Raw genomic sequence first — 14,919 nt, forward strand, 5'->3', positions numbered from 1 at the left:
ACAGAGTTCAGGATTCATGAATGCATTATGCACAGAGTGAAGGATTCAGGAATGCGTTATATGCAGAGTGCAAGGTTCAGAAGTGCATTTCATGCAGAGTGCAGGATTCAAGGATGCGTTACGTAAAGAGTGCAGGATTCAGGAGTGTGTGTCATACAGAGTACAGGATTCAGGTATGCATTACGTACAGAGTGCAGGATTAAGGAGTGCGTGTCATACAGAGTGCAGGATTCAGGGATGCATTACATACAGAGTGCAGGATTCAGGAGTGCGTGTCATACAGAGTGCAGGATTCAGGAGTGCGTGTCATACAGAGTACAAGATTCAGGTATGCATTACGTACAGAGTGCAGGATTCAGGTATGCATTACGTACAGAGTGCAGGATTCAGGTATGCATTACGTACAGCGTGCAGAATTCAGGAGTGCGTGTCATACAGAGTGCAGGATTCAGGTATGCATTACGTACAGAGTGCAGGATTCAAGTATGCATTACGTACAGAGTGCAGGATTCAAGTATGCATTACGTACAGAGTGCAGGATTCAAGTATGCATTACGTACAGAGTGCAGGATTCAAGTATGCATTACGTACAGAGTGCAGGATTCAGGTATGCATTACGTACAGAGTGCAGGATTCAGGGATGCATTACGTACAGAGTGCAGGATTCAAGTATGCATTACGTACAGAGTGCAGGATTCAGGGATGCGTTACGTACAGAGTGCAGGATTCAGGGATGCGTTACGTACAGAGTGCAGGATTCAGGGATGCGTTACGTACAGAGTGCAGGATTCAGGGATGCGTTACGTACAGAGTGCAGGATTCAGGTATGCGTTACGTACAGAGTGCAGGATTCAGGTATGCGTTACGTACAGAGTGCAGGATTCAGGTATGCGTTACGTACAGAGTGCAGGATTCAGGGATGCGTTACGTACAGAGTGCAGGATTCAGGTATGCGTTACGTACAGAGTTCTGGATTCCGGGATGTGTTTCTTACAGAGTGCAGGATTCTGGGATGCATTTCATTCAGAGTGCAAGGTTCAGAAGTTAGTTAAACCGCAAAGACACAAATTAAACATACACTTATGTTCTAAAATCTTGATTAAAAGCATACTGGAGCCGAGGCAAGAATGCAGGCATCAGATAGGTAACACATGAGTGCATTGCCCGCCAATCCCTGGCTGTGCTAGATGTTCACACTCTTCTCACTGCTGCAGGTCCTGATTGGCTGGAAGTTAGCATATAAAGAATAATGTGGGACAAAGCCCCTGTACACTGGGACTGCGGGACAAGTCCCGCCCAATCCGGGACTGTTAGGAGGTATGTGTACCTCGTGACACGGCAAATAATTGGCAGCTGCAGTCACAGAGGCATGAGCTAAGTTGGCACCAAATATTTGCCCTCTTTGAAGCTCAGTAAGCTCTGACATGATTCCGTATTAGTAGCAGCGCACGCAGTGAATGACAAAAGTGAGGCTTCCCACCTGTTAGCTAGGTGTCTCATCACACAGCGGAAGCAAAAGAATGTTATATCACTTCCGCTTTCAAAGCTAAACATGTCATCACTTTCACACCTGCAAATCATATAGTGTTCCTATTTTTTCCTTTTATATATACACTATATTGCCAAATGTATTGGGACACCCCTCCAAATCATTGGATTCAGGTTTTCTACTCTCCTCCATGGCCACAGATGTATAAAATCAAGCACCTAGGAATGCAGACTGCTTCTACAAACATTTGTGAAAGAACGGGTCGCTCTCAGGAGCTCAGTGAATTCAAGTGTGCAATTTCCTTGCTACTAAATATTCCACGGTCAACTGTTATTGGTATTGTAACAAAGTGGAAGCAACTGGGAACAACAGCAACTCAGCCACGAAGTGGTAGGCTCATGCTTCTCTGAAGTCATGCTTCTCTGTCTGGCAATCCGATGGACGTGTCTGGGTTTGGCATTTGCCAGGAGAACGGTACTTGCCTGACTGCACTGCGCCAAGCGTAAAGTTTGGTGGAGGGGGGATTATGGGGTGGGGTTGTCTTTCAGGGGTTGGGCTTGGCCCCTTAGTTCCAGTGAAGGGAACTCTTAAGGCGTCAGCATACCAAGACATTTTGGACAATTTCATACTCCCAACTTTGTGGGAACAGTTTCGGGATGGCCCCTTCCTTTTCCAACATGACTGCGCACCAGTGCACAAAGCAAGGTCCATAAAGACATGGATGAGTGAGTTTGGGGTGGAGGAACTTGACTGGCCTGCACAGAGTCCTGACCTCAACCTGATAGAACACCTTTGGGATGACGTAGAGCTGAGACTGTGATCCACGCCTTCTCGTCTGACATCAGTGCCTGACCTCACAAATGCACTTCTGGAAGAATGGTCAAACATTCCCATAGACACACTCCTAAACCTTGTGGACAGCCTTCTCAGAAGGTATGAAGCTGTTATAACTATAACTGCAAAGGGTGGGCCAACTCAATACTGAACCCTACGGACTAAGTCTGGGATGCCATTAAAGTTCATGTGTGTGTAAAGGCAGGCGTCCCAATACTTTTGGCTATATAGTGTATATGTATATATATATATATATATATATATATCCAGAGTACATATATTATACTGTATCAGATTCTGTCCTCAAATTAATCCTCAGAGGTCCCAACACTGATGCAGGGTGACGCGGTTTGAGGAGCAGTCTCCTCTTCCTCAGAGCAGGTCTGATAACTCAGACAATCAGTCTTATATGACCTGAGGTCACATGGCATAGTCTAAACTCCCACAGGGAGGTGGGGATAAAGCCCCCCAAAAAAACCTGACTGAACTCAGCATCTATTATGATACAGTAGACTATATGTGAACACACAATGAAATAATAAAACTCAATTGTTAGTAGATCCAAAACATAATCAAACATATTACAACATATATCTTGATTAGTACATGAGGTATTATAAAGTAATATATCGCCTGAGCTCCTACCTCACTGACAACAACCTTCTTGACCCTTTACAGTCTGGCTTTCACCCCCTACACTCCACTGAAACTGCCCTATTAAAACTCTCTAATGATCTACTAACTGCTAAAACCAATGGCCACTACTCCATGCTATTACTGCTTGACCTCTCTGCGGCTTTTGATACGGATGACTATCCCCTCCTCTTCAAAAAACTCCACTCTTGGTCTCAGAGACTCTGCTCTCTCCTGGTTCTCCTCCTACCTATCGCAGCGCTCCTTCAGCGTTACCTATAACGCTGCCTCCTCCTCTTCACTCCCTTTTTCTGTAGGGGTCCCTCAAGGTTCTGTCCTTGGACCCCTTCTCTTCTCCATCTACACCTCCTCCCTTGGTCACCTGACAAACTCCCACGGCTTTAAGTACCATCTCTATGCTGCTGACACACAAATCTATCTTTCTACCCCTCACCTTACCCCTTCAGTCTCCTCTCGCATTACCAGCCTACTAAGCGACATATCGGCATGGATGTCACTCCACTTCCTCATACTCAATCTTTCCAAAACTGAGTTCGTAGTATTCCCTCCAGCCCGTGCCCCCTCCCCTGACTTCTCCATTAAGATCAATTATACAACCAGCAGTCCCTCCCCTCATGCCAGGATACTAGGTGTAATCCTAGACTCCCATCTGTCCTTTCACCCCCAAATCCAAACACTGTCCAAATCTTGTAGACTTCACCTCCGCAACATCTCCAAGATAGGCTCGTTCCTAACCTCAGAAACTACTAAGCAACTTATTCACTCCCTTGTTATATCTCGCCTTGACTATTGTAACTCCCTCCTCATTGGCCTACCTCATCGCAGGCTATCCCCTCTTCAGTCTATCATGAATGCTGCTGCCAGACTCATCCAACTTACTAACTGTTCTGTATCTGCCATCCCTCTCTGCCAATCCCTCCACTGGCTTCCCATTGCCCAACGGATAAAATTCAAAACATTAACAATAACGTATAAAGCCATTTATAACTCTGCCCCAAATTACATCACCAATCTTGTCTCCAAATATCACCCAAACCGTACTCTCCGCTCCTCGCACAGTCTCCTGTTCTCTAGCTCCCTTGTCTCCTCCTCCCATGTTCATCTCCAGGACTTCTCCAGAGCCTCTCCCATCATCTGGAACTCTCTACCCCAATCTATCCGACTATCGCCTACTCTGTCCACTTTTAGGCGATCTCTGAAAACCTGTCTCTTCAGGGAAGCCTATCCTGCCTTCAGCTAATATTGGAATCTCCTATTCCTCCTACCAGTCCATCCCCCACAGTTACTACCTTTTGTACCACCAGCCCCTCCCTCCTAGATTGTAAGCTCCAAGGAGCAGGGCCCTCCTAACCCTCTTGTATTGAACTGCATCGTTGGTGTATTGTCTCCCGTTATACTGTAAAGCGTTGAGCAAACTGTAGGCGCTATATAAATCCTGTATAGTAATAATAATATATTATAATAATAATAATAATATAATAATATTAATATATTAGACCCCTCGGTCTCCGCCCGAATCACACACCTACTCAGCGACATATCAGACTGGATGTCGCTCCACTTCCTTAAACTGAATCTCTCCAAAACCGAGTTTCTTGTCTTCCCCCCAGCCCGAACCCCAACCCCCATTGACTTCTCCATCACATCCAACAACGCCAATATCAAACCCGCCCTGCAGGCCAGAGTACTTGGTGTCATTCTGGACTCCAACCTATCCTTCCAGCCCCAAGTCCAATCTTTAACAAACTCGTGCAGACTCCACCTCCGCAACATCGCCAAAATCCGCACGTTCCTAACCCCAGAAACCACTAAACAGCTCATCCACTCCCTCATCATATCACGACTCGACTACTGCAACTCCCTCCTCACTGGCCTGCCTCACCGCTGGCTATCCCCACTTCAGTCCATCCTGAATACGGCTGCCAGACTCATTCACCTTTCCAACCGCTCTGTATCCGCCACCCCCCTCTGCCAATCCCTCCACTGGCTTCCGATTGCGCAACGGATCAAATTTAAAGTCCTAACACTGACGTACAAAGCTGTCCACCACACTGCCCCGAACTACATCACTGACCTAATATCCAAGTACCGCCCAGCACGCACACTCCGCTCCTCACAAGACCTCCTTCTCTCTAGTTCCCTGGTCTCCTCCTCCCATGCCCGCCTCCAGGACTTCTCCAGGGTGTCACCCATCCTCTGGAACTCCCTTCCCCAACCCATCAGATTATCACCTACTCTCCTCTCCTTTAGGCGCACCCTGAAAACCCATCTCTTCAGGGAAGCCTACCCCCTGCTAACTTGCCGACCTCCTCCACTCTTCCTACCACTCCATCCCCCACAGCTATCTGCTCCTGTACCACTATCCCGTCCCTTCTAGATTGTAAGCTCCAAGGAGCAGGGCCCTCAATCCCCTCATGTTTTGCATTGTATTGGTATTGTTCTGTCACATGTTCTATCCCCCTTTGTAATGTACAGCGCTGAGCAAACTGTTGGCGCTTTATAAATACTGTATAATAATAACAATAATATATAATGAATAATATTAGAAATAATAATAAAAACTGCTGGCTAGGACTTCTTATAATGAAGTCAAAGGCGCCCATAGACGGATTGTTTGGGTTATCAGACCGGCTCTGAGGAAGAGGAGACTGCTCCTTGAAACGCGTCAGTCATAAGGGGGTCCTCACAGGTTTGGGAGCTGTTCCTGTGTACTGGTCGCTTTGTATCTGACACACTTTTGTTTCTACAATGTTTGTGAGTATATTTGGCTTCGGATTAATACAGCTCTCACCCTAGACTGGTGCGCCCCCTTTTTTCCTTCGGTTTCCCCCAACCCCTAGAAGGCAGCAAGGCCAGTGTTGATATTTGATGTGTGAAGGATGTGTCAGTGGCATGGTTGTACTCGTGAGCGAGGGGACTGATGTATGTCTGCTATACACCGATGTCGGGTGATCTGGAGGACACTTTGTGATCACAGCGCAGGGCCATGTTGGTTTGTTTGCTGTTAATAAAGATGTTATTTTCAGTCAGTGATGGTTGAGCTGCTCTAGGTATTTGTGCAATCCACACTTTGCCTCAGGCAGCTTTTCTGTGAATCCTGTACATAGGAATCAAAGCGTCCAAATAAACATGGAATGACTTTCCCCCTCAGTGTTTGCCGTACTTAGCAGTCGGTGTGGTGTCACAATGACACAGCTACTACACAGGTTGACCTGCATGGAAATGTCAGCAGAGAATCCGGGGCGGACAGAGTTAAATCATCCCGGGTACCCTTTACCTCCCGGGCGATGCATTGTGGGTATTGTAGTCTACGGGGGGCGCTTCCTGCTGTTACGCCTGAAGTACGAGGACTGCGAGTCCCAGCATCCTCCGCGAGCGCTCTTCCATTAACGCAAGCGTACTGGCGTCCTATCAGCTGCTTCTCCCATTTCAAGGGGCTGATAGTTCCTCAAGTCACAGCAAGACTGCAGCTGTTACATTGGAAGCTCGGTGGGGGATTAGGAGCCATTGGGCTGTCAGTGGAGGAGAGCACCCAGCACGGAGGTGAGTGGCCTGTGTTAGAGGGAAACAGGCACCAACTGCCACCCTGCAGCAGCCTGTTCATTGTACACTGCCCTGACTGCAGCCCAGGGTGAGGGGGTATATGGGGCTTTATCTGGGGTAAGTACTTATGTGTAGAAGTGTGGTAAGTGGACCTCTCCTAATGAATGCCTCTCTTACATTCCATGCATACAGCAGCTGGACCGTTCGTCCTTTATATTGTAAAATCCGCCCTTCTTCCCCGATCGGTCACATTGGTCTCCGTTATCAGTCCTGTGCAGTCAGGAGCGAGCGTTATCTCCATCTCCTCACTAAGCGGGAGGCTGCAGCAGGGGCTGATATGTGTTTGACATTTGTAAACACATCCACCAGAATCAAGGTGTGTACCCCCAACATTTCATATTCCTGATATGTTCCTGCTGTTCCATGTACTTGGATGAAAAAGTATCCTGTTCTCTTTGTATTGCTTCCTTTGTGTGATGTACCTGGTGATCCTGCCAGTCGCCCTGCTTTTCCATTCCAAACTGACCCTGCCGGGACTTGGTAGCACATCCAGTGTGGTCAGTTTTCTGGCTGTATTGGGAGCACAGCCTGCCTGTCCTTCAATGATCAGACTTGTGCTGACCCCCCCCCCCCCAGCACAGCGTGTCACGAGGAAGGTCAGTGTACTGCTGTTTCTCTGTCTCCTGCTGACATGCTCCTCTCTGCAGTCTCCATCCCCAGCTCTTAAGCAGCTGAGCACAGAGGTTCACTTAAAGTGGTTGTAAAGGTTCAAGGTTTTCTTTTGTTTTTTTTTACCATCATACATTGCATCCATGAAGGTAAAAGACTTTACCAAGAGCCAAGAGTTGAGCCTTGGCTCTCTGAGGACTCTCCCTCCTCACTGGCTGAGACAGCAGCGGGAGCCATTGGCTCCCGCTGCTGTCAATCGCAGCCAGTGAGCCAATGAGGAAAGAGAGGGGGTGGGGGCCAGGCCGCCTGTAGGATAGCCATATGTCCGTCAGTAACAATCCCGGCTATGGTGGTTCCCAGCCCACAGCAGTCATTCCTGTGAACATTCAGCACATGGAACACCTGATCCTGGATAATCAACACATAACCTGTTGTGGACTTGCACAAGAGACACATTTTTCTGTGGGAACGGTGAACACAATGATGACGAAGTCAATCGGGCCGTCCTAGGATGGTTCAGGCATACTGACAAATTTTTCTATTGCAAAGCTGTGCAGGCATTAGGTAAACGCTGGGATAAGTGTATAAATGTAGCAGGGAAGTATGTTGACACGTAACAACCCTGGTGGTAATCCCGAGTGTAGCTCGGGGTAAAGTTTCAGCACCACAAGCGGTAACCCCGAGCTACACTCGGGAATACCATGCAGCGTTGCTCCGGGATCTTTTCTGCACTTACCTTGTCCTGCGCTCCCGCGATGTCCCTCCTGCAGTGTCCCCGCAATGTAATCCGGCGGATGCCGACATCTGTCATCTGGGTTCCATTCCCTGCGAGCGTTGGGACGTACGGGGGGTGGAAAGGTGGGAAATTTAAAAATGTCAAAATGTGACATTCACTTAAATCACTAAAATGACATAGTAAAACATTACTGTATCAAAGCATTTCACATACATTTTGTCCCGAGTGCTTTGTCCCGTGCCCTGCCTGCATTTTTACTGTTCTTTCTGCCTGGAAACTGAGAAACGTCCATGGCATCCAAAAAGTGTCCCTTTAGGTCAAAAGCGGTTTTAGACCAGCCAGAGAACAGCGATAGTAAATCAGAACCACTTGCAAAATTGAGTGATAATGATTTGTGGGGAAATTCGTCATCAGACACTGAAAATGATTCTGCGACTGAACTCAGCGATGTGCGAACGTGGCGCTCTATTTCAAATTTCAGTGTTTTTGGTTTGATTACATTATTGAATTAAATTTATTATTATTATTTTTTATGATTATTTATTATAATTTATGATTTCGTGTTTCAAATTTTAACATTCCCGGGATGTTTACTAGACTCTTGTTTGGACAGATTTCAGTGAGTTATTCCTAAGAATTACAGGCCTACAATAAAAAAACGACACATTTCCATGCAAAAAAAGTACCGCTTTGAGCACAGAAATACTGACATAATCAGACCGCTAGGGAGGTTAAATGCAGTTTCCACCCCTCGAAATTTTGTTCTTTTATTATATAAATTCAGAAGTCAAGGTTTGACTTGAACACCCCTCGTACTTGTATGGAGCTTTATTGTGGGGTAGGCATTTATCAAGCTGTTCTAATGTGCCTTTCTTGACCTGTCACTGGCATCACACATGGGCTGACTATGTCCCCTGCTCAATTCACCAGGATGTTTTATCTATAAAAGTGGCTTTCCAGCTTTGGAATGTGGACAACTCTGTTGGACATGCCAAGTCCTTCCCTCAATTTCTGTCCAAGTGCAGTAATCTCCTAAACTCTTCACAGCAGTAATTGCAACCAGAAAGGCTGACTTCTTTGTGAAATTTCAAGTGTTTGAGGATTTTCGGAGCTCAAACAGTGGGGCCACTAGATGGCTAATGAACGATTCCACTTAGAATAGGGTTTTCTTGGCTGCCTCAGATGTGTAACAGAGTTTTAGTGAACTGAGTCTCGGTTCTATATTGAGTTCTAATATGTTGTGTACGTGCGGTTTCTCTGGATCAAATTCGGGTGACACCACAAACCATCTTAAATTCTTCAGTTGTACGCTCTGTTTGTTTTTTGGAATCTGAATTGTAACCCTTTCTCTGCCAGAGATAGTTTTGCATTTGTTTGCATACATGTTTAAAAAATAATTTTAGGACTGGAGATTGTGTAACCCCCCCCCCCCCCCAAACATTGTTTTCTGAAAGCAGACACCCTAGAGAATAAACTAGTGGTAGTTTAAATTTTTTTATGTCGCACAATATTATTGCAACGGTTTATGAAGCACACAATTTCAGTAAAACGTAGGCTACAGTTAATTTTAGGGCACATAAGCACAATTTATTACCCTTTTTTTTTTTTTTTGTAAAATTTAATAGATAATGTTTCACCAAATAAATAGATACCCAAAATGTTAATCTTTAAAATTGCATGTGTTTGTGAAACAGCAGCAAACTTTGGTACCCTATTTTTTCCATACACGACTCTCTAAAAGCCCCTACAGGTCATCAGTTCAGAGTTAACCATAATGGGCCTAGAATTATTGCTCTTGCTCTGGCATGTGTGTCTATATGTAATATGTAGCACAATTACTGTTTTCCCAAGTCATCTTCCAGGACAGCTTCATATGAGAGGCTCCTCCCACCAGGAAACACCTGATCCACTTTTTCCTAATAAGTAGCCTCTCTCCCCAGGGATCCTCAGTATTAGTGTTTCCTCTGGACCAGGAACTACTCCCGTGTTTTTTGTTTTTTTGTTTTTTGTTTTTTTGTTTGTTTTTTTGTTTTTTTTGTTTTGTTTTTCTTTCATGGCCGTCTGGCAGGGTACAGAGGCCTCCTGGATGGGACAACCTCTCCCTTTTTTTTTTTTTTTTTTTTTTTTTTCTCAGCAAGGCAGTGGCTTTGCAGGGTGGCCTCATTCAGGGTTCCCTAGACAGCTCCTTTTTTGGATTGGGGGATAGAGCCCGCTCTGCCGACCTGTATGCAAAGGGACCGCTACCCTGTGGGGCAAAGCCTTCCTTCCTCCATGCTACACGCCGACATCTCCGGTGAGGAGGCGCGGGTCAGTGACGTCACGCCTGGGATTGTCACTTGGATATGGGCCGCAAGTTGTGCCACGGCCATTTCATCCACTGCGGCCGTGAGGGGAGGTCGGCGCAACTGGACCCAGGGGAGGCGGAACTCCACCACCCTACAAACACAGCCGTGCCGAGGGCGGGAATGCGGCCAGGCTGGAGGCGGATCTGTCCAAACTGGGGGAGGCCAGCAGCAAGATAGGAGCCTGTCGGCTGGCATGACCCCCTTTTCTATCCCTCATGCTTCCTCCTATTTGCTGTCTCAGGGAGGGGGCACGAGGCATTATCCCCTCTCCTTCCCTCTCTCCTTCTCTTTCCGGGCACCACAGGGATCTCTATTTCTGTCAGTGGGTGCACGCTCGAGGGGGAGGGGGTAGCCTCCTAGGAGCCCTTGGCTACAGGGGGCTATGTCTTGTGTCTCCCTGTTTTTAGATGGGCCCACTAGAGGAGGATGGGGGGGGAAGGAGGCTCTCTGTGAGACGAGGAGAAAGCGCGCTACCTGCAAAAAGAAACTCGCTAGCGCTTGGAAAAAGCAGCGGTGTCAGGAGTGCATCCATAAGCTGATTGTAAGCACCCCTGACGTGTATTTAAATTCATACATATGTGTAAGTAGGGTTGAAGGCTACTTGTCACTGCCTGAGTGCTGTGAAATCTTGAGATTAACTTAGTTATCTTGGTATTCTAGGAAAACACAAATCATGATGAACACCTGAGGCAGCAAGGACCATTGGTGGTGGCTAAGGTGTTCTCTGCTCCCAGTACATACACGCCATGAGATTTGGCTCAGATTGGACTGTGCCCTATTCATAATTTGAGTCATCTTGCTCAGCGAAATCTTGCTCCTGATGTACGCTACTGCTATGCTGTGTTTCATAGGTGGGAAGATGACCCTTGACCATCTGGGTGAATATCTAAAGGGCTCAGACTGCTGCCCTGAGTTCCAGTTTATTCAACACAGACTGAGAAGTGTCAATGTCCCAGTGACCTCGTGCCCTCAATCCTCCAACCAGTCTGATTGGCATGCAAAGAAAGTGTGATCCACTTACATAGCAAATAGCGTGAAAACTTGTGAAGTTCACATTGCGAGACCACCACATGCTGGCCTTCATGGGGCGAGTAATGAAGACCTGCGGTTTCTAGGAGACCATTTGATCATAGGGTATTGAAGCAGCCAGTGTAACAATGACCTTGAGGCACTGTGTTGCAGAAAGAGGGTATCCTTCACCCATTTGTCTGACAACCTGTATCTCTATTCTTGGGAGAGAAATATTTAAACTTAATGTATTGAACTGTGCTTCCATGTAAGAGTGTAAGCTCCAAGTGTTTTTTTGCAAACTTTATGATCAACCTAAAACTCATGAGAGTAGATAAGACTTCTTCCCTCTTATGAAAACTTGCCCTTTGCTGTGTGCTAGTAACAAAACCTCATCGAGGTATTGGTGGATTTTAAAACCTCACTCCTTCAACAGTGCTATGATTGCCAGAAAGATTTCCAAGAACGGAGATACAATTGAAAGGATCATTTTATGGAGATGTGAAGTCATGTGTTCTTTCAGGTCACTGAACAGCATCCAGTCTTGAAGAAGAACTGATTCTGAGATAGTCTTCAGAGACTCATTCTCTAGTTGATATATGGAGATGTCCTTGTTGAACCTCCTGAGGTTGCATATTGATCTCCTGTCCCTTATTATTTTCAGCAATGGAATGACTGAGGATTGGGAAATGCACACCTTTGATACGCAAGTCCTGGAACGATCACCCCTAGAAGGTGTCAGATGTAGTTGAACAGGATGCTTTTCTTGTTTTGTTCTGGAATATTTCTGCAAACATAAGACTCTTTATGGGGTTCACTGGACAGATCAACTGTAGCCCTGACCTGCTGTCTGTATAAACCATATATCTGTAAAACTTGCCACCCATACGTGTTAAAATCATATTAACTTGCAGTACAGGGCTCGATGAGCATATCCTCAGAAGTACTTCCCTTCATCCTATACCAATGTCCCCAGGGACAAGGGAGTATTAACTCTCTTGGAAAAGGAGGATTGAGAGTGTGAGATACATTAACCTTGTTCGCTGCTCCCTACTTTCATACTTTAGGTATATGACGAGACTCTCCCTTTTAATAAGGTGTTCCCGGCGTTGGGGTACTCTCCTGTGTTGCCAGAGTATGACCCGCATCACGCTGATGTCTTTTTGGTTTAAACAGACTCCACAGGAGTGTCACGTGACTTCCACTTGGAGGAACCTACGCAGTACCTGTCTCAAGCACCTCTGAGCATTCTGAGGCATGGAGTGAGGCATGTGCAAACTTCCATGAATGTGTCGGGCTACCTTAGTTGCAGTACACAGTGTGTGTTTCACTACACACTTACTGTCTATGCTGTGCATACACAAGCTTCCCCGCATATGCTACGCCAGGGCTCGACAAATTTGCTTTGAATCTAGGAGTCAGCTAAAAAAGTTAGGAGCCAGTTTTTTTTTAGCGTAGTGTCGGTTGTTGGCATCTGAGGAAATGCAACTTTTGGTGACAAATTTCATGCAATGCGATTTACCATGTTAAATGTATGGCAAAACTGCACGTTTTGGGTGCTATTGAAAATAATGGCACCTGAACCTGTGTTTTGCAATCACAGAGATTCTGCCGCAATCCCAAAATGCCTAGGTGTGAACGGAGCCACCCTGGTTCACACACATGCATTTTTCAAACGCACAGTTTCGGATGACAGGCTAGATATTATGTGTTCCTATTGAGGTGGTTAATATAGATGTGATCTACATGAATTGAGTTTTTGAGTGCCATTATGAAAAGGGTCCTGTGCGAGTTTGTAGCAGTGCTTTCCGGACTCTCAAGTGATAGCGTAGAGTGGCTTGCAAAGTTAAGTGTTCACATAAGATTGCTATTGACAGGAGTTTTTGCATTGAAGTCAACGGGAGGCAGGGCATCAACCCAGGAGGCATGGCATGAACCCAGGCACCAGGACACAGTTTCAAGTCGACCTGGTGCCTGGGATTTGTCGAGCTCTGCGCTGGGCAGGTATGAGGATGACTCCATAGAACAAGTCCTAGCAAAGGCTAAGAGAATTCCAAAAAGCCCACCTACTGGCAGCAAGTGCAGAAGTTGTACAGGACAGAACAATGCAACCTAGTTCCCAAGCTGCAAGGCATGGCCTTGCAAAGTTATGTAAATCCTGGAAGTCAAAACTGGACTTTAGCCAGATAACCATCCTGGAATCAGCCAATATTCAGGAGACCCTTTTATAGAAGCCTTGAACACCTCACCAATGATCCTTTGCACCCAGAAGTACTGATCTAGGTATGGAGCTTTTGTCTTTGCTGCTAAGACGGCCTAACTTTTATAGGTAAATGTCCTGGAGGGACAACTTATTTGTGTGATGCCATGGAGATGTCAGGTAAGACAGAATAAAACAGGAGAACCATAACTAAAACAGTCTACATTTCTTTGTGATTTCTGTTTCCAATAGATAAGCCATAATGATGCAGTTTATAAAAATTTGGGTATGTTGTGGTTAATGTTTTGGGCCTAATGAAATTTTAGATACATTGAGACCTTCTATTTCTGGCTGCTGTCCTTCCAGAGAGAGCAATTGGTTGTTTTCCAAAATACACAAAACAAGGCCATCCGTATTAACCATTCTAAGGTAGGGAGCAGGCATGTCATGTTAATCTTTTGTGATGAGGGTAACATGTTTCTTAATATACAGAAGAGTGGATTTGTGATTATATGGATTTGTATAAAACTATATGTGGCCCGGATGTATGTGATTAAGTATGGAGACAAGACAAATAAATGCAAAGGATGAATAATTGGCTTGGAAGCATAAATGAATTACTACCAGTATGGATTAAGCCCACATAGAAAATATTAAGACATTTATATCTAAACATTCCATTACTGGCGGATATAGCTATTTCTTCAATGCTTAATTGGCATTATTTGTATTGCCACGTATGAATAATCTGTGTATTTACTGAAACAATTACTTGGCATAGCTAGCACCATATAAAGCAATTATGACTCAAACAGGAAGAGAAATGGCATTATTGTCAGCAATGATATTTATTTTAGGAGCTCTTAGCTGCTGAATAGCCCAAACATATGTTAAGATTCTTTACTATCATTGAAATAATATGATCAAATGGAATCAGAATTGACAGTATTTGGATTATTATGCGCCAGTTTAGAGACCCTAAAATAACATTGTGGCTTACAGTAATGGCCTGAAATTTTTGAGAATTCAGTCTAATCTTGTGTAATACACAATGCAGAAAGAGAGTAATGCAAAATAAGTGGAGTGTTGACAATGGGAAGGTAAGTATTAAAGGTGCCTACAAACCGAGAACTCTGAGAATGTACTGTGCCCAATCTGGTCATTTTATGATCTGGGAATATTCATACTATCGGTCTTTAAGCCCTGAGTATACCTGGGTGAGCACAATTGCTCAGCATGGAATTTCCCAACCAATTGTTTCGTTTGCCAGAGGGTAACCAATGCTCAGGTGCTACTCCTACCCCCAAAGTACAGAACATATAAAACTGTCCAATGTGAATGTACTTATCTGGACAACAATCGTTTGATGCAAAGATTGTTTGGCAGTCTGATTGTTTGTTTATATACAGCCAGCCATCATCTAAAAGTTGTAGGTATCATA

At 45.3% G+C, this 14,919-nt stretch overlaps 1 protein-coding gene across 1 annotated transcript in view; it reads left to right on the plus strand.

Annotated features, from left to right (window-relative positions):
• The first annotated feature begins 6,394 nt into the window (after positions 1–6,394).
• The window catches only part of SLC26A5 (solute carrier family 26 member 5), a 72,614-nt gene continuing 64,089 nt past the window's right edge, over positions 6,395–14,919 (plus strand). The window contains exon 1 of the mRNA XM_089685553.1: positions 6,395–6,520. The gene's annotated coding sequence lies outside the window, so the exon portion shown is untranslated. The remainder of the gene's footprint in view (positions 6,521–14,919) is intronic.

The sequence above is a fragment of the Staurois parvus genome, unplaced genomic scaffold (assembly GCF_062004578.1).
Source record: "Staurois parvus isolate SC_StPar_1 unplaced genomic scaffold, SC_StPar_1.0 ptg000019l, whole genome shotgun sequence".
NCBI lineage: Eukaryota > Metazoa > Chordata > Amphibia > Anura > Ranidae > Staurois > Staurois parvus.